The 27,184-nt window shown below is 37.7% G+C and overlaps 1 long non-coding RNA gene across 1 annotated transcript in view; it reads left to right on the plus strand.

Annotated features, from left to right (window-relative positions):
- Positions 1–17,233, plus strand: part of LOC150001804 (uncharacterized) — a 56,424-nt gene extending 39,191 nt beyond the window's left edge. Inside the window, exon 6 of the long non-coding RNA XR_016513058.1 lies at positions 17,213–17,233. This is a non-coding gene — a long non-coding RNA (uncharacterized LOC150001804). The remainder of the gene's footprint in view (positions 1–17,212) is intronic.
- The last annotated feature ends 9,951 nt before the right edge of the window (positions 17,234–27,184 follow it).

Consider the following 27,184-nt stretch of genomic DNA (forward strand, 5'->3'; position numbering starts at 1 on the left):
ATTTCTTCTTTATATCTTCGTTTGTTGGACTTCCATGCAGCTCGATTTTCTGGAACTTCTGGTTGTCTCTAGTTTTGAGGTAGTTGTATTTCCTCTTAGTTTTGGAGGAAGATGCAGCATGTCTGTCTAGGCCTCTATCTTGGCCAGAAGTCCATTGTCCATTTTTAAATTGGAGTGTTTGTCTTTCTGGTGTTGAGTTGTGTAAGTACATTTTGGAGATTAAAGCCTTGTCTGATATATATGTTCTCCCATAACATTGATTCTCTTTTCGTTTTTATTATGGTCACTTTACCTTTTTCATTTGATGTATTCTCATTTGTTTATTTCCCTTGGCCTAGGAGATAAATCACCAAAAATATTGCTACTTGAGATAACTGAAGTTTTATTACACGTGTTTTCTTCTAGGATTTTTATGGTATCCTGACTTATATTTAAGTCTTCTTTTCATCTTGAGTTTGTTCTGGTGTATAGTGTAAGATGCTGGTCTACTTTCTTTTTCTTTCTTCTTGTTTTCTTTTTTCTTTCTTTCTTTCTTTCTTTCTCTTTGTTTGTTTAGGTTTTTGCATGTACCAGTCAAGTTCTTCAAACACCATTTGTTGAAGAGACTGTCTTTACTTCATAGTATGCTCTTGCCCCCTTTATCAAATATTAATTGACTATAAAGACATAGGTTTATTTTGCAGCTCTCTTTTCTGTCTTGTTGGTCTATGTGTCTGTTCTTATGTTTGTACCAGACTGTTTTGATACAGTATCTTTGTAGTATAGTTTAATACCTGGTATTGTGATCCCTCCACTTTGGTCTTCTTTCTCAAGATTGCTGAGGCTATATTGGGGTCTTTTTTTGTTTCATATAAATTTTTGGAATATTTTCTTTAGATCTTTGAAATATGCCATTGGTATTTTATTAGGAATTGCATTGAATCTACAGATTGATTTGGATAGTATGGAAATTTTATTGATGTTATTTATTTCAATCCATGAAAACACTATATGCTTCCACTTATTTGTATCTTCATCATTTACTTTCTGCAGTACCCTATAGTTCTAAGTTCGTGTCTTTTCCTTCCTTGGTTAAACTTATTCCTATGTACTTTATTTCTTTTGTTGCAATAGTAAATGGGATTTTTTTCTTAATTTGTCTTTTCGATAGTTCATTATTGGTGTACATAAAAATGCCATTCGTTTCTGAATATTGACTTTATATGTCTTACTTTTCTGAATTCATTTATTTGATTGAGTAGTTTTTTGCAGGAGCCTGTAAGGCTTTTTATGTACAATATCATATCATCTCTGATTAAGGACAGTTTTACTTCCTCCTTTCCAATTTGGATGACTTTTATTTCTTCTTCTTGTTTGACCATAGGACTTCCAGTACTATGTTGAATAAAAGCGGTAAAAAAGGACACCCCTGTTCTGTTCCTGAGAGTAAGAGAAAAGTCTTTAGTTTTTTTTCCATTGAGTATGATGTTGGCAGTAGGTTTTTCATATGTGACCTTTATTATATTAAGGATGCTCTCTCTATTCCCACTTTACAGAGTGTTTTTTATCATAAATGGGTGCTGGATTTTATCAAATGTTTTCTCTGCATTTACTTATATGGTCATGTGATTTTTCTTTCATTTTGTTTATGTGATGTACTTCATTTATTGATTTTGAATTTTGTACCATCTTTGCATCCCTGGAATAAATCCCACCTGGTCACAATATATGATCTTGTTAATGTATTGCTGGATCTGGTTTGTCGAGGATTTTAGCATCTATGTTTAATAGAAATATCGAACTGTAATAATCTTTCTTTGTGTGTCTTTACCTGGTTTTGGTGTAAGATAATACTCGCCTCATAAAAAGAGTTTGAAAGTCTTCCCTCTGCTTGAATTTTTGGAATAATTTGAGAAGTATAGTTGTTAGTTCTTATTGGAATAATTGGCAAAATTTGCCTGTGGATACCTCTGGTCCAGAGCTTTTGTGTGGCTGGATTTTTAAAAATTATTGCTTCAATTGCTATTGGTCTATTGAGATTTTCTGTTTCTTTCTGATTCAGTTTTGGAAGATTGTATGTTTCCAGAAGTGTATCCATTTCACCCAGGTTGTCCAATTCCTTGCCATATGGTTGCTCATAGTAATTTCTTATAAACCTTTGAATTTTTGTGGTATCAGTTGTTACTTCTCCTCTTTCATTTCTGATTTTATTTATTTTGATCCTCTCTCTTTTTTTTCTGATGAGTCTGGTTAAAGGTTTGCCAATTTTGTTTATCTTTTCAAAGAACCAGCTCCTGGATTCATTGAACTTTTGAATTTTTTCAAGTCTTTATGTCATTTATTTCTGCTCTAATCTTAAATATTTTCTTTCTTCTGCTCACTCTGTGATTTGTTTATTGTTGTTTTTTCTAGTTCTTTTAGGTACACAGCTCAGTTGTTTATTTGCAATTTTTCTATCTTGTTTAGTTAGACCTGTGTTCCATAGGTTTTGGGTTGTTGTATGTTCATTTTCATTTGTTTCCAGGTACTTTTTGATTTTTTCCTTGATCTCATTGTTGACCCAGTCATTATTTAATAACATGTTATTTAGTCTCCATATGTCTGAATGTTTTTGAATTTTTCCTTGAGGTCAATTTCTAGTTTCAAGCCATTGTGATCCAAGAAACTGCTTAATATAATTTCAATTTTCTTGAATTTATAAAGGATTATATTGTGTCCTACCATGTGGTATATCATTGAGAATTTCCATGTGCATTTAAAAAGAATGTATATTCTGCTTCTTTGTGATAAAATATTCTGTAAATATTAATTAAGTCCATTTGATCTAGTATGACATTTAATGATGATATATCCTTTTTGAGTTTTTGTCTGCAAGATCAGGTCATTGTGGACAGTGAAGTATAAAACCCCTACAATGCTGTTGATCTCTTTCTTAAAGTCCTCCAAAATTTTCCTGATGTGTCTAGGTGCTTCTGTATTGGGTACATATATGTTTACAAGTCTTATTTACTCTTGTTGGACTGACCCCTTAAGTACTATGTGATGAACATCTTTGTCTCTTGTTATGGTCTTTGTTTTGAAGTGTGATATATTTTGTCAGAAGTATTGCTACCGCCCTGGCTGCTGTGGCTCAGTGGATTGAGCGTCGGCCTGTGAGCCAAGTGTTGCTGGTTCAATTTCCCGTCAGGGCACATGACTAGGTTGCACACCAGATCCCCAGTTGGGGGCACAAATGAGAGGCAACCACACAGTGCTGTTTCTCTCGCTCTCTTTCTCCTTTCCCCTCTCTCTAAAAAACAATCAAACAAACAAACAAATAAATAATTTAAAAAAAAAGAAGTATTGCTACGTAGGTTTTTTTGGTCCCCATTTGCATAGATTAAATTTTCCATCCCTTCACTTTCAGCCTGCATAAATCTTTTGTTCTGAGGTGGGTCACTCATAGACAGTACATATACAAATCATGTTTTCTTATCCACTCAGCTACCCTAAGTCTTTTGATTGGAGAATTTAATCTATTTACATTTAAGTTTATTATTGCTAACTACTTATTCATTGTCATTTTTCACCTTGTTTCTGATTCTTTCTCTCTATATTTCTTCTTTATTAATTTTTTATTGTTGTTCTATTATAGTTGTCCCATTTTCCCCCTATTTCTCTCCCTTGCCCCGCCCTCCCCTGCCCATCTCCCACAGTCAATCCCCACCTTGTTGTCTATCTCCATGGGTCATTTGACTAGGCCCTTCCTCTTCTTACCTCCCTTCTCCCCCTCCTCCCACTTCTCTGGTCACTGTTGGTCTGTTTCTTGTTTCCATGTGTTTGGTTCTATTTTGCTAGTTTGTTTGTTTTGTTCATTAGTTTCCTGTATCAGGTGAGATCATATGGTATTTGTCTTTTGCCACCTGGCTTACTTCACTAAGCATAATACTCTCCAGGTCCATCCATGCTGTCACAAATGGTAGAGTTCCTTCTTTCTTTCTGCTGCATAGTATTTGATTATGTAAATGTACCACATTTTTTTCATCCATTCATCCACTGATGGACACTTAGTCTGTTACCTAGACTTGGCTATTATAAATAGCTTTTCTATGAATGTAGCCAAACTCATCAAGGAAAACAGAGAGATCCCAAAAAAAAAAAAAAAAAAAAAAACAGAAATGAAAGAGGAGAAATTAGAACTGATACTGCAGAAATACAAAGAACTGTAAGAAGTTACGAGACTTCCAGCCAAGATGAAGGCCTAGATATACAGGCTGCACCTCCCTCCACAGCTAATAAGAAATAAACCCACCTCAAAAGTAGAGACAACCAGAAGTTCCAGAAAACTGAGCTTCATGAAAGTATAACACACAAAAATATGATATAAAGAATAAATACTCATCGAGACAGGTAGGAGAGGCAGAGCTGGGGTGGAGTGGATGTGGTATGGTGGTGGCAATAGAACAGCAGCAACAGACCAGCATAAAACTAAGTCACATGTTTTAAAAAGTAGGGGGGGACACCCAGAGAGCATGCCAAGCACCAGACCAGACTGCACAACTCATGGTTCCAGCACTGGGGAAAATAGAGCCTCATTGCTTCTGACTGTGAAGAAGTGAGAGTTGGAGTGGAGGGAGAAACTGCCAGTCTCTCAGTAGAATCCACTTGTTCAAAGGGCCCCCATGGCTCTAGAATGTCTACAGACCCACCTACACTGGGAACAATGTCCAGGGAAACAGCTAGAGAAGTGCCAGTCTCATATGGAAGTGGGAGAAGTGCCTGGAAAAAGAACGAGTGTTGAGCATGTGGCATTATTTTCTCTCAAATCTGTTCCCCACATACAGCACCTTAACGTGATGAAATGGGTTGTCATATTGATGAATATCTAAGGCTCTGCTCCTTACAATGTAACAGGTACAAAAGATATACCTAAGATACAGGCAAACAAACACAGGAGCCTGTCAAGATGAAAAGACAGAGAAGTATGGGCCAAAAAAGGGAATGGATCAAGGTTCCAGTGGAAGAACTAAGAAATGAGGAGATAGCCAACCTAACAGATGAGGAGATAGCCAGTCTAACCAATGTAGAGTTCAAAGCACTGGTGATAAAGATGCCCACAGGCTTGACAGACATGCTTGAGAATGGCAAATGAATAAGGGAAGAAGTAAAGGCTTTCTAAATGAAATTAAGAATAATCCACACAAAACTAATGGTGAAAGGAAGGAAACCAGGGTTCAAATCAGTGATTTTGAACATAAGGAAGAAAAAAGTAATCGACCAGTACAGAATGAGGGAACAAGAATTGAGAAAGATGAGGAGAGGCATAGAAACTTCTGGAACAACTTTAAACATGCCAACATCCAAATCATAGGTGTACTAGAAGAAGAGGAAAAGCAAGAAATGAAAGCTTTTGTGAAAAAATAATGAAAGAAAACTTCCAAAATTTGGCAAAGGAAATAGACATACTAGTCCGGACAGCTCAGAGAGTCCCAAACAAGCTATTCCCAAAGAGGACCACACCAAGACACATCATATTTAAAATACTAAAGTTTAAAGATAGAGACAATCTTAAAAGCAGCAAGAGAAAAGAGTAGTTACCTATAAAGGAGTGCCTATAAGACTCTCAGCTGATTGCTCAAAATAAATTTTGCAGGCAAAAAGGGACTGGCAAGAGTATTCAATGGGATGAAAAGCAAGGGCCTACAACCAAAATTCCTCTATTCAGCAAAGCTATCAGGAATAAGACAAGGATGTCCACTCTCTCTATATATATTTCTTTTTCTTAAAGCAGTCCCTTTAGCATCTCTTCCAATGCTGGTTTCATTGAAATGTACTCCTTTATCCTTGTGTCTGGGAAGCTTTTTATTTATTTTATTTTATTTTTTTAGTAAAAGGCAAAAGAATTATTCATTTTGAAAAGAAAGCAGAGCATTGGGAAGCTTTTTATTTTACTTTCCATTTTTAATGAGAACCTTGCTGGATAGAATAGTCTTGGTTGCAGGTCATTGCTTTTCATTACTTAATGACAGCCCCTTATTGCCTGTTGGGTTTCTGTTGACAAATCAGCTGACAGACTTATTTGAGCTCCCTTGTAGGTAACTATTTCTCTCTTACTGACTTCAAGATTCTCTCTTTGTCTATAAACTTTGCCATTTTAATTGTGATGTGTCTTGGTCTGGACCTCTTTGGATTCATCTTGATTGGTACTTCCTGTGCTTGCATGACTTTTTCCTTCACCAAGTTAAGGAAATTTTCTATCATTACTTTTTCAAACAAGTTTTCTACCCCTTGTTCCTTTTCTTCTCCTTCTGGTATCCCTGTAATGTGAATATGTATTGTTATGTTTAATGTTGTTCCAAATCTTCCTTAAACTATCCTCATTCCTTTTGTCTATTTTTATTTTGTTATTCTTGGTATTTTTTTCCACATTGTCTTCCAAATTTCTAATTAGATCTTTGGCTTTATCTAGCCTGATTTTAATTCCTTCTAGTGTATTCTTCATTTATGATATTTCATTCTTCGTTTTCATCTGGTGTTTATTCATATTTTCTATATTCTTTTCTACATTGATGTTCTTCTCCTTAAGTTCCTTAAACACCCTTATAACCTTTACTTTGAATTCTATGTCTAATAATTTTTTTCCTCAATTTCACTTAGCTCTTTTTCTGGAGATTCCTCTTTTTGTTTGGAAGTTGTTTCTTTGTCTTCCTATTTTAACTGTCTCTTTCTGTTTGATTTTATATATAGATAGATCTTCTCTGACTCTCTGTCTTGTGTGGAGGCCTTATACAGAAGAAGTCCTTTGGGACCCAATGGTGCAGTCTCCTTCATCTCATTATCTGGATGCTCTAGGAATGTTCTTTGTATGCATTATGTGAGCCCTCTTGTTTTAAAAGGGTCTTGTGTGTTATTGGCCCATATGTAGGTGGAATCTCTCCACTGGCTGGCTGGCTGAGAAACTCAATCCCCACCAAATCTTCTACAGAGTTGTACAGGAGCTGACAAAGCAAAACAATGCAAAAAACAAAACAAAGCTAGTTACCACCTCAAACATTAATAGCAATATCAATGACAAAAGATCAAATGATAATAAAAGTGTAATGAGAAATGGAATAGTAGAGAAAAGGGAAAATTTAAAGAAAGAAAATATAGAATAAAACTAGACCGAAAGAAAGAAAAGTGATTATGGGTAGAGAAAAGGGGAAAAAACTAATACAAATGATGAATTGAAAGAGGAAAACAGAAAAAAAGGGACAAACAGAAAGAATAACAAAAATAAGAAAAAGAGGAGTAAGATAGATGGCGGAGGAGTGAGGGGAGTCTGCGCTCTCAGGCTCCCAAGACCCGTCTGTAGTTTGGACTAATTGCAGACAGAACATCTCAGTGAGCAGCTGGACACTGGCAGGAGTCGAGCCTTGGCACTGCTGGATTAGAGAAAAACCATCTGGGAACAACCTGTTTAGTGAGGATAGCGGAAGAAAAAGGGATGAAACGGGATTCCTGACTGGGGTGGCTACCTGAGCTGTGGCTGGAAGGACACAAAGACCACAGGCTTCTCCAGAGGGGTGTCAGGAGGAAAGCGGATCTCTGCCCCCTGGCAGAGATGGGACTCGACCAGGTGGCATTGACGCTGGAAGACGGGAGACAGCGTGCTGCTGTGCAAGTGAAAACGTAATTTTCTTTGTATTTTTCTGTGAACTGTGGAGAGGGGGGGAAGTTAGGGGGTGATAGGACATTCTTGAGGAGCACAGGCACAGAAGTGCGCTCGCCCACTCCCCAACCCTTCCCTTGGGTCCCGCGGACATGCATAGGGAAATGCCCTCATTCACTGGCCCAGGTGCGCAGGGCCGCACATCCAGGTGCCCCTCAGACACACCCCAACAGACATAAGATCAGTGCCCCAACGGGTGCAGGGAAGGCCCACTGGACATGCAGAAGATTGTGCGCAGTAGCCCCTCGCCAGCTCCAGTGGGCGCCAGGCCAGAGTGCCAGGCCGGAGAGCAGAGCACTTGCTTAGGCTATGCTGGTGCCCGCCCAGGCGGGTGCAGAACAGTGGGAGGCTGCAGCATGGGAACAGCGGGCAGCAGCAACTCACAGACACTCACTTCTACTAAGCACAAGTGTCCGGGGCCCCGCCCCAAGAGGCGAGAGATCAACTCCAGAATGCAGCACAGCAGGCCTGAGGCTAGCTCTCAGGCCACCTTGCACATGCAGGGGCAAACTTGCAAAAACACCTCGGCTGGCTCCAACAGTGGCCAAAGGAATGCGCTGTGCCAGCCACTGTGGGCACACAATGTTGTTGCAAGGAATAGGAACCTCTGACCCGCCACATTAGACCAGCTGTGGACACAGAAAAAGAAGAGGACACACAAAGGCTGAACTGAGTAAAAACATTCCTTTTTCTTTTTTTTTCTTTTTTCCTTTTTCTTTTTCTTCCTGAAAGGAAAAAGAAAAATTATATCTCTAATTTGTTTCATACAATCTCTCCTTCTCATCCTTCCACTTTAATTGTTGTTTATTTGTTTGTGGGTCTAGTTTAGCCTCCCTTTTACTCTAAATAAATAGAATATAACTACTATATAAATCCAATACTATACAATTCCACTTTCCTACTATTTTCTGCACTCTTCCCTTTTTTTCTTCTATAGTTATTAACATACAATGTAAATATTACCTACTGTCTAGCTCAGTCTCAACTATTATTAATCTATTATCCCCTCTCTCAAAAATAATACTTTTCCTCCCTAAAAACAACTCTTATCTATTCTTCCTATAGTATAAAAGCTCTAATCTCTCTACATTTATATTAATACTGGCTCATTGGCTGATGATAGCGGGACAGAGGGTGGGGAATATTTTTGAGGGTGCGGGTCTCCTGCCTGGGCTGTATGTTTATGTTTTTAACAGTATCTCCACACAAAAAAACTCAAGACAAAGTGGATAGAGTACCCTCAATCAACTAGCCAGAAGGAAGACCCTAACAAAGATCATCTGAAATATAACCAGACAGCATAAACAAATGACAAAAGGGTACCCCAAGAATATCAGGCTCAGGAGATCAAAGAGACTGCACCACTGAAACCCCCAGATTTCCCATAAAGAATCTCATATCACAAAGGTGGGAAGTCAAAGCAGATGAACCCAAAAAACAAAAACAAACAAGAAGAATCCAACATGGTAAGATGCAGAAACAACCTCTCAATGAAAAGAAAAGAGGAATCCCCAGAAAGAGAGGTAGATGGAATAGACATAGCCCAAATGTCAGGCACGGAATTTAAAACAATGGTGGTGAAGAAGCTCAATATACTCGAAAACCTTAAAAACAACTATGACAACCTCCAAGGAAGTTACCAACAGCTCCAAGAAAATTACAGGGAACTTGCAGAGAACTACAGCAGCATAAAAAAGGACATAGAAACTATTAACAAGAACCAGGAAGAAATGAAGAATGCAATCTCTGAACTGAAAAACACAGTAGAATCAGTCACAAAGCAGAGGATCGGATTAGTGAGTTAGAAGATAATGTAGAAAAAAATTCTCATACAATACAGCAAAAGAAAAAAAGATTGAAAAAGTATGAAGAAGAGGTAAGGGAATTACAGGATAGCATAAGGAAGAACAACATCAGAGTAATTGGAATTAAAGAGGGATCAGAAGAACAAGGAATAGAAAAACTGATAGGAGAAATAGTGACAGAAAATTTTCCCAACCCGATGAGAGAAAAAGTTATGCAAGTTCTGGAAGCACAGAGAGTTCCGATGAAGAGGAACCCCAAAAACCCACTCCAAGGCACATCATAGTTAAAATGGCAACATTCCAAGACAAAGAGAGAATCCTAAAAGCAGCAGCAAGAGATAAACAGCACGTAACTTACAAGGGAGCTCCAATAAGGCTATCGACCGATTTCTCAACAGAAACACTGCAAGCCAGAAGGGAATGGTCAAAAATATTTCAAACAATGAAAAACAAAAGCCTACAACCAGAAATACTCTACCCAGTAAGGCTCTCATTCAAAATAGAAGGGGAAATAACGAGTTTCTCAGACAAAGGAAGACTAAAAGAATACATTTCCACCAAACCAGCATTGCAAGAGATGCTAAAGGGAATGTTCTAAGAAAAAGGAAGAGAAAAAAAGAGGAGAGGAACAGAGGTACAAAGGGAAATGAATAAATACATGTCAATAATCACCTTAAATGTAAATGGATTAAATGCTCCAATTAAAAGACGTAGGGTAACGGAATGGATAAGAAAACAGGACCCACATATTTGCTGTCTACAAGAAACACACATCAAAACAAAAGATTTACATAGACTGAAAGTAAAGGGATATAAAAAAATATTCCAAGCAAACGGACCTGAGAAAAAAGCTGGGTAGCAGTCCTCATATCAGACAAAATGGATTTCAAAGCAAGGACAATAAAAAGAGACAAAGAAGGACATTTCATAATACTTAAAGGAACAATCCATTAAGACAATATAACACTGATAAACATATATATACCCAACATAGGAGCACCCAAAAACATAAAGCAAATACTAGAAGACCACAAGAAGAATATTAGCAACAACACACTCATAGTAGGAGACTTCAACACACCATTATCAACAATAGACAGATCATAGAAGCAAAGAAACACCAAGGATATACAGGCACTGAACAACACACTAAACCACATGGACTTAACTGATGTATATAGAACGTTTCACCCCAAAGAAGCAAAATATACATTCTTTTCAAAGGCACATGGCACATTTTCAAAGATAGACCACATAATAGAACACAAAACAAGCCTCAAAAAATTCAAGAAAATTGAAATCACATCAAGCATCTTTTCAGACCATAATGCCTTGAAACTAGAAATCAACCTCAGAGATAAAAATCAAGGACACCCAAACTCATGGAGAATGAATAACACGCTATTAAACAATAAATGGGTTAACAATGACATCACAGAAGAAATCAAGAAATTTCTAGAAATTAATGACAATAAACACACAACAGCGCAAAACCTATGGGACACAGCAAAAGAAGTCCTAAGAGGGAAGTTCATAGAGATACAGGCATATCTGAAAAGGATAGAAGCAGCTCAGATAAAAAACCTAATCCTAACGCTAAAAGAACTAGAACAACAACAACAAACAAAGCCTAGGGCAAGAAGAAGGAAGGAAATCATCAAGATCAGAGCAGAATTAAATGACATAGAGACTAAACAAACAATCCAAAAAATCAACAAAACTCAAAGCTGGTTCTTCGAAAAAATAAACAAAATCGACGAGCCTCTATTCAGGCTCATCAAGAAAAAAAGAGAGAAGACCCAAATAAACAAAATCAGAAATGAAAGAGGAGAAATCACGACTGATACCACAGAAATACAAACAATTGTAAGAAATTACTACAAACAACTGTATGGCATGAAATTTGACAACCTAGAAGAAATGGACAAGTTTCTAAAAACATATAACCTTCCAAAACTAAATCAAGAAGAAGTAGAAAGTCTCAACAGACCAATTACAAAGAAGGAAATTGAAACAGTAATCAAAAATCTCTCTGCACACAAAAGACCTGGACTAGATGGCTTCACAGGCGAATTTTACAAAACATTTAGGGAAGAACTAATTCCTACCCTCCTCAAACTATTCCAAAAAATCCAAGAAGAGGAAAAAAATCCCAAACTCTTTCTATGAAGCCAGTATTACCCTAATTGCAAAACCAGGTCAGGACACAACAAAGAAAGAAAATTACAGGCCAATATCACTGATGAACATAGATGTTAAAATCCTCAATAAAATATTGGCAAACAGGATCCAGCAATACATCAAAAAGATCATACACCACGATCAAGTGGGATTCATCCCAGGGAAGCAAGGATGGTTTAATATTCGCAAATCAATAAATATAATATATCACCTAAACAAAATAAAAGACAAAAATCAGATGATCATATCAATAGATGCAGAAAAAGCATTTGATAAAGTACAACACCCATTTATGATGAAAACACTCAGCAAAATGGGAATAGAGGGAGCATACCTTAACATAATTAAGGCTATATACAAAAAAACAGAAGCCAACATCATACTCAATGGACAAAAACTGAAAGCATTCCCCCTGAACTCAGGAACTAGACAAGGCTGTCCACTCTCTCCACTTCTATTCAACATAGTGTTGGAAGTCCTAGCCACAGCAATCAGACAAGAAAAAGAAATAAAGGCATCCAAATTGGGAAAGAAGAAATAAAACTATCACTATATGCAGATGATATGATAGTATACATGGAAAACCCTATAAACTGCACTAAAAGACTACTCGATATAATAAGTCAATTTGGCAAAATAGCAGGGTACAAATTAAATATACAGAAATCTAAGGCATTTCTGTACACCAACAATAAAATATCAGAGACAGAGACAAAAAAGAAAATACCATTTACTATAGCAACAAGAAAAATAAAGTACCTAGGAGTAAACTTAACCAAACAGATACATACCTGTACTCTGAAAATTACATAACATTGAAGAAAGAAATTAAGAAAGACACAAATAAAGTGGAAGAAAATACCATGTTCTTAGATGGGAAGAATCAACATCATCAAAATGGCCATACTACCCAAAGCAAGCTACAGATTCAATGCAATCCCTATTAAAATACCAATGACATATTTCACTGACCTAGAACAAATATTCCAAAAATTCATATGGAACCAAAAAAAGACCCCGAATAGCCAAAGCAATCTTGAGACAGAAGAACACAGCAGACATCAAACAATACTACAAAGCCACTGTGATCAAAACAGTCTGGTACTGGCATAAGAACAGACATATAGATCAGTGGAACAGAATAGAGAGTACAGAAATAAATCCAGGCCTCTATGGTCAACTAATATTTGATAAAGGAGGAAGGAACATAAAATGGAGTGAGAAGAGTCTCTTTAACAAATGGTGCTGGGAGAACTGGACAGGGACTCACAAAAAAATGAAACTAGACCACCAACTTACACCACACGCAAGAATAAACTCAAGATGGATCAAAGACTTAAATATAAGCCGTGACACCATAAAAGTCCTAGAGGAAAACATAGGCAGGAAAATTTCAGCTATCCCACGTAACAATATCTTCACGGATACATCTCTTAAGGCAAGAGAAATAAAGGAAAAAATAAACAAATGGGACTACATCAAACTAAAGAGTTTCTGCTCAGCAAAAGAAAACATCGGCAAGATGAAAAGGAAACCAACCATATGGGAAAACATATTTGCCAATGATATCACCGACAGGGGTCTGATCTCCAAAATATATAAAGAGCTTATACGACTCAACATCAAGAAAACAAACAACCCAATTAAAAAATGGGCAAAAGATCTGAACAAACACTTCTCTGAAGAGGACATACAGAAGGTCCATAAACACATGAAAAAATGCTCAACATCATTGGCCGTCAGAGAGATGCAAATAAAAATCACAATGAGATATCACTTTACACCAGTCAGAATGGCCAACATCAACAAATCAACAAACAATGAATGCTGCGAGGATGTGGAGAAACGGGGACCCTACTGCACTGTTGGTGGGAATGCAGACTAGTGCAGCCACTATGGAAAACAGTATGGAATTACCTCAAAAAACTAAAAATGGAACTGCCTTTTGAACCAGCAATTCCACTGCTAGGATTATACCTGAAAAATCCTAAAACCCTAATTCAAAAGAACTTATGCACCCCTATGTTCATAGCAGCCCTGTTTACAATAGCTAAGTACTGGAAACAGCCTAAGTGCCCATCTGTAGATGAGTGAATTAAAAAACTATGGTACATTTACACAATGGAATACTATGTAGCAGAAAGAAAGAAGGAACTCCTGCCATTTGCAACAACATGGATGGAACTAGAGAGAATTATGCTTAGTGAAATAAGCCAGGCAAAGAAAGCAAAATACCATATGATATCACCTAATACAGGAAACTAAAGAACAACACAAACACACGAACTAAATAGGAGAAAGAGTAAAATAGTAGTCAATAGGGGGGAGGGGGAGAAGAGGGATAAGTAAGGGAAGGGTATAGTCAAGGAACGTGTTTAAATGACTCATGGACATGGACAACGGAGAGGTATATGATTGCGGGAGAGGGGGTGGGATGGGTGGGGGGGAGCAATGGGGGGAAAATGGAACAGCTGTAATTGAAAAAATAAAAAAATAAAAGGAAAAAAAGAAAAAGAAAGAAGGAAACAATGGTGTAATCAATCAATGGTAAGAGTAACATAAGATATATGAAAAAATAGGGCAACAAAAATAGAAGAAAAAAAAATAGAAAAAAATATAAAAAGACTATGGAAAAGAAAAATAATGAAAATAACAAAGTGGAATTTCTCTCAGCAGAGTTTAGTGCTTGCCTTTTCAGTTCCCCCTTTGCATATAGTTTGAGGATGGTGTAAGCCAATGTCAGGTGCTGACTATATCTAGTCCTCAGCAGCCTATTCGAACCTACAAGTGATCACAGTTTGTGGCTGATTACCCCAGGCTTGATTGTACCCAGCATGGGCCAAGCTGCTCTGCAGAGATGAGTTTCACCAGCACTGGGTCTAGAGGTGTGTCAGCAAACATCCCAAGTCACCAGAGGATGTGCCTCTGCCTGTTGCTGCCTGCCAGCTTGCTGTCAAGTCTTAGACTAATCACAGACCTGACTATTTCTGGGAGGTATCTGGCAGAATCAGGGGGATGGGACTCCTTGATTTCCCAAGGCAGGTACCTCTCAGACCTCAGGGAAGATGTGAGTTCCCCTTCCCCAAATCACTAGTCTGAGTCTTTCTGAGATTATTTCCCTGTACTCAATAAGGTGGGGCCCCTAATAGGTTAACTAGTGGGGTGACCAGAGACCAGATTTTGGATCTGCCAGAAACCAGGAAGGCGTTTTTATATTTCTTGTAAGAGGGAAGTGCTAGTCTGTTTCCCAAGGAAGCATATGAAATAGCTGTGCTGTACAACCAGTCTCTGACACCCTTTGAGTCTGCATATTTTGCTGTCTCCTTAGTAGGGGTTAATATGCAAGATGAGAGAAAAGAAAGAAGAAAAAATCCCAGCCAAAACAAAACAAAAAAAGAAAAAAATAGTGCAGGATGGAGCAAGGATTCCAGAGGGTTGGACAAGTGGTATCCCTTAGAACAGTGGTTCTCAACCTTCCTAATGCCGTGACCCTTTAATACAGTTCCGTTCCTCATGTTGTGGTGACCCCCAACCATACTATTATTTTTGTTGCTACTTCATAACTGTAATTTTGCTACTGTTATGAATCATAATGTAAATACCTGATATGCAGGATGTATCTTCATTGTTACAAATTGAACATAATTAAAGCATAGTGATTAATCACAAAAATAATATGTAATTATATATGTGTTTTCCAATGGTCTTAGGTGACCCCTGTGAAAGGGTTGTTCGACTCCAAAAGGGGTTGCAACCCACAGGTTGAGAACCACTGCCTTAGAGTAAGGTAACTGTTTTTCCCCTGGTAGGGTCTTGCTCTTCTCAAAAAAGATGGCTGGTGCAGAATCCAGGTATACTCCAGCACAGAAGACCCCACAGCCACTCCCCCGTGTCTCTCTCCAGTGCCTCCCAATCTGGGCTCTTCTTGTGCAACTTCAGTATGCACCATATTCTCTTCGCTGGTCTTCAAGATGAGTGGTTGTGAACAGAAAACCTGTGCCTTGGTTCCTTTAAGATTTTTTTTTATAGTGGCTTTGTCTCCAGTGGGTTTTTTCTGTCCCCAGCAGAGAAAACTCCTACGGCCTTTCACCACTGGATGCTATGTGGGTCATCTGATCCCCGCATTAGTGCTCTGTGCTTTGGAGCCCAGTCTGTGGTCCCAGAATCTCTTCTTTCAAAGGGAAGCTTCCACAGCCAAATTGCTGCCTTGGCCCAACTTTGTGAACGAGCCAGCCTCTTTAATGACCTTACCTTCTGACCCATATCAAGGTGGTTTTGCCCATCCTTGGTTAAAAGTCTCTTTTTCAGGTAGTCTTCGGTTTATTTCAGAGGACTGTTCTCTTTAGTTTTATTTCCAGTTTGGTTTGAGGAGGAGGTGTACGATATTTCTGCCTACTCTGCCCCATATTGTGACCTCTTCTCTTCAATTTTTCTTCACTCTTTTTTTCTTTGTTATTCAGATTGGCTAACTTTTATTGCTATTATCATAGAGTTTACAGATTCTGTCTTTTGCCAACTTGAATATTCTCTCAATGTGCCCTCTACTGAATATTTCACTTTATTTATTATACTATTCTACTACAGATTTTATTTTTGTAATCTGATCGATTTGTAATTCTTGTCTACTTGATCATCTTTATTTGTTGATTTGTAATTTTATTGATTTAAAATTGCCTCTAATTTTTAAGCATGATTTTCTATAATTTTTTGAATATGTATATCTATAACTTCCTATTTCCAAATTTAAATCTTATATTTATATTATCCACTTTGAAGTTATGGTCTGCTAAATAAAATGTATAGACAAACTCAGGGACAACTTGTATTAAGTTGTGGTTTTTATTTTGTTTTTTTCTCCAGGGAACAGTCACACTTTTCTGATTCTTTTCCTGTCTTGTAATATTTTATTGAAACATATTTTGTTGAAAATATATTGAGTCATCTCTAGTTTCTGATTTTTTCCCAAAATAGTTGCTATTAGTAATGTCCATTTGCTTAGAAAACTGCCTGGGCTAAATCTGTGAAATATGTTCTTTGTGGTGTATGGTTGCTGCTATGTCTTCTCAGTTTTTTATTTTCTTTTTAATACTTTTATTTTTAAGCATAGCTTTATGGGTTCACCCCTTTGTCTACATAGCTTAGTGGTAGCTAATGATAGACAGAGATTGTGATCCAGCATGTTGATTAAATCTCCCATCTTCTGCCAAATGGATATGAATATGTACTAGGTAGCACATTCAAATTTCAGGCTATTTTGAGTCTTTCCTAGGTTGGACTTTCTTCTCCATCTTTTCATGTCTCTTCTGCATGTGCTCATAGCCTCAGGGTTAAGCGGGAATATTTGGCTAGCTTGGGCTCTTTTGGGTCCACTCAGCACTCACACAACTTCAGGTAAGCATATGCTTACTGCAGCCATGACCACAACCTCAAAACAGCAGACCCTCTGGCTGTTCGTGCTCTCACACAACTGATTTTGTCAGTTCACCATTACCTCAATCCCAAGCCCAAATTATGTGAGCTCTCTTCAACTGCATAATTTTGCTGCCAATCCTCACAGTCTGCCCCAGCCTGGAAGAACCTTCATGCCCATAAAGCAAAGTGTTGTGAGGTGGAGGAATTGGAGCAGCTCCAGGCAAGAATACCACGATTGATCCCAGAATTCAGCTGTTTTCCCAGCATCAACACTTCTCGGGTTGTTGTATGTCTTTGGTCATTTTCCGAGTTAGTCTTGTTAATCTAGTCCCATTTTATAATTGCTTCTCAAGAAGATTTATTGACTCCTTGACTCCTCACTTCACTATAACCAAAAGGCCTTCCTAGCATTCACTTTTAAATTATGAAGATCACAAATGTTATCATGTTAATTAAATGTTTGTCTTTATAGGTTTCCCAAGTAATTCCAAGACATGTCAGCCTGTGACTTAAAGTCTGTTAGCCTGACAGGGGAAAGGGAGTGCAGAACCAGCATGTTGGTATGACCATCTTCCTCAGACTCCTTTCAGAGTGAGAAGAAGACAGATAAACCAGCCCACTGTCCCCATGCTTTATAGCAGCTTAACGGGCTGGAAAGTAAAGCCTGTATGTGTTTATTTTATCACAAACTTAACCTTAACTATCTGACATTTAAGAAGTTAAAATGTGGAACACAATCTTTTCTTCAGAGTCTTGGCTTTTCATTGTCCTGTAGCAGCAGACTTATTTTGGGCTATAATCTAGGCAGACACTCTCATAAGAAATGTGCAGTACCTGACAAGAGTCCAGCAGCAGTGTGAGGCAGGCTGCATTTGTGAGCAAATATACTATATCCCTAATTACAACCTTTGTCTCCTCATTGCTCCTTTTGTTTTTCTTGTGCCTGATTATGAGTATAATGCATGCTTTTTATAAACCTGTGGAAAAAACAAAAATAAAAGTTTATGGTTCTTCAAACTATTAAACAACATCAATGTTGACAGTTTAATTGGTTTCCTTTCAGTTTTGAGATTCTAATTTATGTAATTGTGGCCACACAGCCTATATTATTTATATCCTATTTCAAATGTCGACATGTGAACAGTTGATCTTTCCTAAAATGCTTTGAAATAAATTCTGTGTGACCACACCAATTGTCCTTTAAGTGTCTGTAACACAGCCCATCTTCAGTACACAGACTTTGTTATAAAAACAAAAGACAATGTGTATCTTTTCTCCTTGTAAAACAACTTCTCAAATATTTTGTGTTCTCTCTTTTTCAAAGTGTGAAAAGCTCTCATTGAAAATGACTGGAGGGCAAAAAGGACTGGAGATGCTATATCACTATGAAGAGTTGAAGTGGTGAATTCCACTGCTGACTTGATTGCTAGGCAAATAAAGAATCTATTTTCTGTAATACCTCACAGACACTGTACCATATTCACATACATTTAGTCATTTAGTAACCTCCCTGTGACAGGTAAGATAACAATGATCCATCCTATATTGAGTGAGTCTGAGTATGATCTGTAATGAATAGTTGCAGAAAGGTCTCCTGCTGTGTTCCTAACCAACAGGCTTCTTAATATATCAGAATAACACATTTGTGAGCAAAATATCTTTTATTTGGATTCACAGAATGGAATTGTTTTGTTTCATGTCATTTCTTTTGTATTTCTTTTTTAATATCATATTTTCTTTGTATTTTTAGTTCATGCAAATGCATTCTTTGTACAATTTAAAAAGTAATAAAATCCCACATATCAAAATGACTAGTTTTATTTTTCTTGTTTTGCATTATTAATTTGGCTAAAATTGTTGGGATTACCAATGGGGGACAAGGAGGGATTATAAATACATATAAAATGTTACCAGACATTTTAAATTATTTTTGTCATGAAATATTAGTTTGGTCAAAAAGTTTGTTTCACCTCTAGTAGTGCTTAGTTGTGTTTAACTTCATTTGAAACAATTTTGTTACATTATATTGTGACAGCTGTCATACCATCATGCATTTAAAAAAAAATCAAAATTGTTGAATTTTTGTGTAGTTATTTTACTATTGAAGATGGTAGAAAATATGCAACACTTTTGGCACATTATGCTTTATTATTTTAAGAAAGGTAAAAATGCAACCAAAATGCAAAGAGAGGATTTGTGCAGTGTATGGAGAAGGTGCTGTGACTGATCAATCATGTCAAAAGTGCTTGCAAACTTTTGTGCTGTAGATTTCTCACAGGTTGGGTAGACCAGTTGAATTTGATAGGGATCAAATTGAGAACAATCAATGTTCTACCACGTGGGAGATAGCAGACATACTCAAAATATCCCAATCAATGGTGTTATAGGTGAAAATGAGAATGTGTCTTTTATTTAACAGAAAAAACTAAAAGCCAGCCCAACAATATCATTCTCTTAGCAGACTGGTTCTGATGAAGTCTGGGTACTGTTATTTGAAACCACACTATGAAATCATTGCCATCATTTTCTCTTTGTGTTTAGCTAATTTAAATTAAAGTAAACTAAATTGTATTGTGAGCTATTTTTTATTGTTATTCTGTTACAGTTGTCCCAATTTTTCCCCCTTCACCTTCCTCCGCCCATCTCCCTGCCTCCCACTCCCACTATCAATTCCCACCCTGTTGTCCATGTCTGTGGGTCACTCACACATGTTCTTTGTCTAGCCCCTTCCCCTTCTTTCCACCATTCTCCCTCTTTCCCCTCCCCTCTGGTCACTTTCAGTCTGTTCCATGTTTCCATGTGAACTGTTACCTTAATGCTTTATAGGAAAGCAGCATATCTATTTGTTTTCCTTCACTGATGTGTCCTTTAAGAAAAACTCAATTGTGTGTCATGGTAATGGTGCTGGTTTGGGTGGGAACTGGCCATTTGTGCAGATCAAATCAACTCCATCTGTGCTTGTTTCAAGAATGGGCCAAATGATAGAAATGTCCCTTGGAAGATCAAGGGGGCCTGGAATCTTACAAGCAAGAGCTTCCTATGGTGGGGAAAGGGTGATGGAAAGCTCCAGGGTCAGGCCTTGGGACTTAAACCTTAGGAGCTCAATAGTATTATCACAAAGAGAATTCCTTGTCTTGGGAGCGAACTCACATATACGCCAAGCATTCAGATCATGCCTAAGCCAGATGTCATTGTATTAATTAACCTGAGAAAGATCTCTCACTCAGACACACTGGGCTGAACCAGCAGGATACAGCCAAGCAACATAAAAAGCTAAGATTGCCAGAAGTTGCCTCTCAGAGCACAGACCAATAAGAATGAAGTATCTGATATGAATGTGTTGTGAAGTCAAACTATGGAAGCCTGAAGCATTGATCTGCACAATAGAGCTATACTTTCCCCATGACTGCAGAGATTGAGCCTGGGACCTGGGCACCCACACTGTACCATGCTTGGGTGGGAACATTTGGCCTCTGTTCACATTGCTGAACAGTCCTCTTCTACTTAACCCCAACCACACTTATCTGATGTTCATATCCTCTATCAAGCTTTTCTCAGGTTGCCTCTGAAGTCGTTTTGTCCTTTGAGAAGGACTTACATGATTCGGTGTATGACATTCAATGACACAGTTGAACTTAGGGCTTTGCTGTCTCTGTGTTCCTGTGAAGGAAAGAGCTCATCACTGTTGCTCCCATCTATGATCTGTTGATACTATGAGGTTCACAGCCATGAGTCTTATGTCACCCGCTCTACACTGAGAAGATGAAACACAAGGTGCAAGCCTCAATAAATCAAATTCCATGGAAAAGCACAGCTATTTGGTGTAATTTTCAGAATTATCTAAGTGCTGTCTGCTCTTCCCTCAGAATAGGCTCATGTTCGACTGAAGGTGCAGCATCTGAACAGTCCTGGACATAAGATTTCCAGCTCACATAGTAGCTAACTAGAGTGAACTTTGTATATAAAAAGTGGGGATCCCAGTCTGGGTGGCTCATTTGGTTGGAGTGTTGTCTCAAATACCAAAAGGTTGCAGGTTTGATTCCCATTCCTAGTCAGGGCACATTCAGGAGGCAACTGGTCAATGTTTCAATCTCACATCAATGTTTATCTCTCACACATTATATCTCTCTCTCTTTCTCTGTCTCTCTCTCTGTCTTCCTCCAAAATATGTCTGGTAATAACTGTCTACATGTGTATGTAACTGGATATTTTCATTACATTACTTGTGGTCTCTAGAATGTGAGCAAAGTTGATTGTGGTTTAACTGCCCTTATTTTATCTTATAACACCTAAGCCACTGCTTGCACAGACCTAACTAGTAGGGGCCGAGTTAACTTCAAGCATTTTCCACGAATCAACCACATTTGCCAGAGCACACAGACAAAAGAAGCCTGAGAAACTAAAACACCATCAGCCACAGCAACACACTCCCACCACCCATGCTGTTGCCTCCACCACCTTTGTTCTCCCTCCTTCACTGCCCGTCTCAGGGCAGCCCAGGGTGAGCTGAGGAAGGAAGTTGCTAAGAAATTTGGTGCCACAGGAGATGCAATCTAGTAGTGCTCAGCTCTGAAATTAGATGCACAAAGCGTTCAGTGATTTTCAAGTGTCCTCTATGCTCCTCCTTTTCCAACAACAGTAGTTGCAATAGTCTAAGTCAGCAATTTTTAACCTTTTTCATCTCATGGCACACATAAACTATTAAAATTCTGTGGCACATGAAAAATATAATTTTACCAATCTGACAAAAATATGTATAATTCTGATTGATTTATATAATAATAATAGTAATTACCTACTCTTTTTACTCAAAGTGACTTTTTAAAAAATTAGAGGCCTATACTGTAGATGAGGATTTCTTGTACCATGACTTAACCAATCAGACAAAACCATATTATGTAACATGAACAATAAGATGCAACTCTATTATATGACCTATATATTTATGGTTCAAGACAGGGCATTCACACAAGAAGGCTAGTGTTCTATTAGCTGTTGTCATTTTTTAAATTTGACAATCTAAGGGAAAATAGCTCAGTGCCTTTGACTAAATAGTCAGGTGTTGCATGTTTTAAAAATTCTAGTGGCATACCACTTGAAAATTGTTGCTTTACATAGAGAGCTAATTAAATTTAACCTTTTTTGTATCTGTTTGATTTCATTTTGTTTCCTAATAGGAACCTCTACTTGATTCCCGAAATAATTTGTTTCACATAACCTAAAGCTGATTGCAAACAAATAAAATCTTCCCAATTTTAAATGAGATAATATTTTAACTCTAATATATAAACTTATTAACCTTTAAAAGATTCATTAGAGAAAATAGAAAAATATGCAATCTTTTTTACCCATCTACCATACATTGAACATTTTGTTTTATACTATATCTATGCCTATGGTTTTATAAAGTATTCTACATTCAGCAGGTAAATATGCAGTGAAGTGTCCCTATATATTGACATAAGAGCTCTAGGATATGTAAATAAAAAACAGTAATGCAGAATAATGTATGTTGTGTACTATCTTTGTGTACTAAGGGAGGAAATTAGAATATATAGACACATGCATATGTATTTATATATGTACATTTATAGCTGCAAAATAGAAACTAGAAGGATGCCCAAGAAACAAAAGCATGATCTGTAAGAAATTGGGGAGGTAGAGACAGAGGTTGAAACAAAATTTCTTAAGGCATCTTTTAGAGTGTTTTGTTTTTGGAGCCAATGAAGGTATTATCTAACAATTTAGTAGGGTTCTACTATGCATATTATTTTTCCAAAAAAACTTCCTGATTGGTATTTAATTTCTTTAAGTAATCTGCATTTTTTGAAGATGTATAGTAATCTGTCATATGACATTCTTTTGTTTATTCTTTTAGTTTCTTCTTGAACATTTGGGTTAATTTGGGGCTGCTATAAACAGGCTGTAGTGAATGAACATCCTTGCACATAAATCATAGTCCATCCCTTCTGTTTATTCAGGAAATTTATGGTCAATGGTAAGAAAGTTTCCAGGTTGCAGCACCTTCTGCCCCTTTGGGATTGTCTCTGTGATGGCTCCTCACTGCCTGAGAGCTGAGACAGCAGCACCAGAGCTCAGGAGCTAGTTCAGTCACTTGCTGGCCTCAAGTCTGGCTACACATTTGAATTACTGAAGGAGGCTGTTTAAAGTCTGACGCCTGACTGGAAGGAAGTCTAAACCTCAGTGAAAATTTAAAGGCTCCAAGAAGAGAGCCACTGATACAATGGGTAAAATAGCAGATTTTAAGTCAGATGGTGCTGGAATCACGTGGACTCTGGCACTACTCTGTGACTGGCCTTGGGTATATTTCTTGGCCTATCTGGTCTTCCCATCAGTGAAAGGAGCGTGATGCCTGTACTGTGTGGTACAGTGAGAGCACTAGACACAGACCATGCAGACTGCCAGGAAGAATTCTTGATGATCATTATGTTGTAACAAGTAACTTGCTGTTACTCAAACGAAACAAAAGAAAGCAAACAAAACAAAAGAAAGCAAACAAAAGTAGTCTAAGAGACCCTGACAGAGACCATGCATTCACCCAGGTGAGTTTTCATGGCTCTGGAAGTGTTGGGTTTCTAGCTTTTTGGCTAAATTGTATTCTGTTGCCATAGTATCTCTGGCTATCTCTTATTACTCTGAATTTCTAATTGGCAGTTATATAAACCTTTGATTAACATAAAGGGAAATCAAGTGTTAATTGTGACCTGCTTGTTTGACAGAAAACCTTCAAAAAATCTTAGTTCATGAAGAAAATAATTATAAACAGTGGGAAGAATTAATAATGGGAAAAAATGTGAGAATTGTTGCGTGGAAGTTTTCTTTTTTTAATGATTGAGAAATGTGTAGGACATGCTAGCTCTATAAACACTAGAGACGTGAGTGCTTTTAGTGGAATTGTATAAATCATTGTTCAATTTTTCCATTGCATACCTGTGAATACAGCCTGTTGTTCTGCTATTTATTTTATCCAAGCAAGTGCCATGGACTATAATAACAGATGTCTGATTGGTGAGTGGAAGATCAGCAAAACAAAATCTTCCCAACATGAAGAATTGTGTGGCAGGCTTGTCTAGATCTTCTAACTGTTTGAACAGGATAGGAGTAAGGAGAGAAAGTGTAGACAGGTGAAGAAGCAGTTCTCTTCATCATCTCTTAGCCTAATAAAGAAGGAAGATTTCCCATCTTAACTCAAACCGAAAAGAATCTATTTCTACTCTAATAGCAAGTAATGTAGAAGTTACAACTAGATCTCCTGTAGCCAGATTGTTTAAGTTAAAATCTCAGACCTTCATTTTATTAACTGTCTAACTATGGACATATCCTTTATTTCCTCTTTGCCTCAGTTTCTCCCTCTGTAAAACAGACATCATTGTACTTTTTCATAGGGTTCTTGTGAGAAACAGGTTAACACATGCCAAGACCAGTACCAGTAAGCATTATGAAAGTGTTTGCTATTATTACTTCATTATGATGTTAATCATTGAATTTGTAAATTGTGCTAGAAATCTGAAATTATTGGGAATTTGAACACTTTTTTCTAAGAATAGGTAAATATAGGCAATATGACATGGTCAAGAAGAAATGACACAGCTAGTTCAAGCCAGACCAAGTAACTGAGGCTCTAACTAGGAAGCTTGAGGTGAAACTTCTGGTCCAGTATTCCTCCCACCACACCCCGTGGCAGTGTTGCTGTGATGGAAAAGTCCTGGACCAAAAATTGAAGTACACCTACTTTCTATCTCAGAAATGCCCACGGACATGCCAAAGGCTTCCACACGCTGATTCTCAAGACTTTAGGACGCATTCAGTCTAGAGGAGGAGCTGGAATGTCAGAATGGTGCACCCGGTGGCACTGTCAAAGGCCTTGCTTTGCCTGAGACTCTCATTTCATTTCATTAACACCCCAAAAGAGGAACTGCAAATCTAGGACACACTTAGGATAAGGCAGGATTTTCATACCACTGATAATAAAGGGAGCAATTAGGGTTCTACCAGAGTATACAGATGAGGAGAAAATAGACATGGACCAACAAGCTTTTAACCTACCGCTGATTTTGAAGAATGCCTTCAGTAAGGAAGCAGTGCATGGTTTCTTTTTCCCTGTTGAAAGATGGTAAAGGGGAAGCCACAGATACTTGGTAACAAGATACGGACTGTGAGTTTAAAGAGACCTGGCTTCAAATGACTATTACTTACAAAATGGTGACCATGAGCAGATAACATAATCTCTCCAATCTGTAAACTGTGGACTCTGCCTTCCTCCAAGTGCTCTGAGAGGATCAGTGGGATTGCCTGGTGAATACCAGAAACTCACAGAGTCCTTATTCCATCCAGATCTAACCTGTCTGCAGGAAAATAAAATTAGAGATGTTTGTCAGTGAGTGAGTGTGTGCGTGTGCGTGTGCGTGTGCATGTGTGTGTGTGTGTGTATGGTCTATTATTTCTAAAGTATAGCAACTAACAGTAATGGTTGAAGACTTGCATGTACCAATCATTTTTAACTCATCTAATTCACATAAATCCAGGAGGCCAGGCACTGTAACTTAATTTTACACCCAATAAAATTATGGCATATAGAGTTCAAATAGTTTGTCTGAGGTTACAAAGATGCCAATACTAGACCCAGGATTCAAAGCCAGGTACTTAGGGTTCAGAGTCAAGGGGCTCAACCCTCTACCACATTGCCTGTCCACTGTCAGTGCTGTTCCCATGGGTTACTGTGAGGATCATGAAACTTGATGCATGTGAAACACTGGCATAGATCTGAGCATACAGTGCCAATTATTGTAGATGTTACACTGTCATCATAGGAATTTCCCAAACCAAATGAGTATGAATATGGTGACCTTTGAAAGAAAACTAACCTGGACACCTTCAATCACCTCTGGACCCCCTTGGAACCAGTGCCCCAAAGAAAGGATTATAACTGCTGTCTCAGGTCAAGAAACACAAATGTATCATAGTATTGACCATGATGACAATGCTGAGTTTGAGAGTTTACTTGCCATGTTCTTTCTTATCTGGGACTTTTAATTAAATGTATCAGATTAAAGTAAATAGACAAAATACTTGATTTTTAAAATAATTTATTGTGCCTATTATAAAAAACAAAAACAGAAAACATACAGCAAAGACAGCAACTTCGGTATGTGAAATGGAAAGCTTCAAGGCAATTATCTGGATAAAAAGTGCTAAGGAACATGACTAGGAGCTGCGTGCTGTCTGTACTCAGAAGGCATGATTATTTGGGTTAGCTAGAGAAGCTGATTGAGATTATGGGAAGAGTGGTGCTAAAGGGCACCCTGTGGCCCTTCACCTTAGTAATGGCAGAATTTGTTATTGTCACCGAGAGAAATTTTATTTTGCCCTGTGGTTTGAAAACCATTATGCAATAATAGAAAAATGCATGTAAACTGAAATGATCCAAACCTAGAAAGAAAGTCAAGCTAGACCCTCAATAGAAACCCAGGGAAAATAAATGAAGAAAAATGGATTCTTTTGTGCCATCATCTGTTATGAACTCTTTCCATGGTCACAGACTGCTGTTCTCCTAAGCAGACAGAAGGAAATGATGACAAAGTAGACCAGGCTCTTGAGGAGGAGGAGGACGTAGGTGTAGTAGGCAGAGGTATTGGTGAACTGCAACTGCAATAAATCTAGAAGAAGTCATTTAATTAGCTTCATCTGTTCCTTTGAAAGGGTAGGAAATATTAATGACAGGTGGTCTCATTATAATCTACAATGAAGTGACTGACACCTCCACACTACCAAACCCCAAAATAAACCAACATCTAACAGCACCACCACCAATAACAACAAGAAAATTTAGAATATAGCTTGCAGGTCAAGTCAATCAACAACCTCTGCTAAATTCACTTAGAACTCTCCAAAATATTAAAAACTAAGATTGCATTTTTAATAAGAAAGTCCAATCAGAAAAAAGTATTTGTGGTAAATAACTTCTACTATTTCTTCACCCCAACTATGTCTCTAATTAATAATACAAGCTAATATTTTTCATTAACCATTAAGCAAACATTCTGAGAGCTTTCTTACATAATCATTACAATAACCTATGAGATTATTATTTTAGTTC

This window comes from Furipterus horrens, unplaced genomic scaffold, assembly GCF_987537825.1.
Source record: "Furipterus horrens unplaced genomic scaffold, mFurHor1.1.pri manual_scaffold_9, whole genome shotgun sequence".
NCBI classification, from domain to species: Eukaryota; Metazoa; Chordata; class Mammalia; order Chiroptera; family Furipteridae; genus Furipterus; species Furipterus horrens.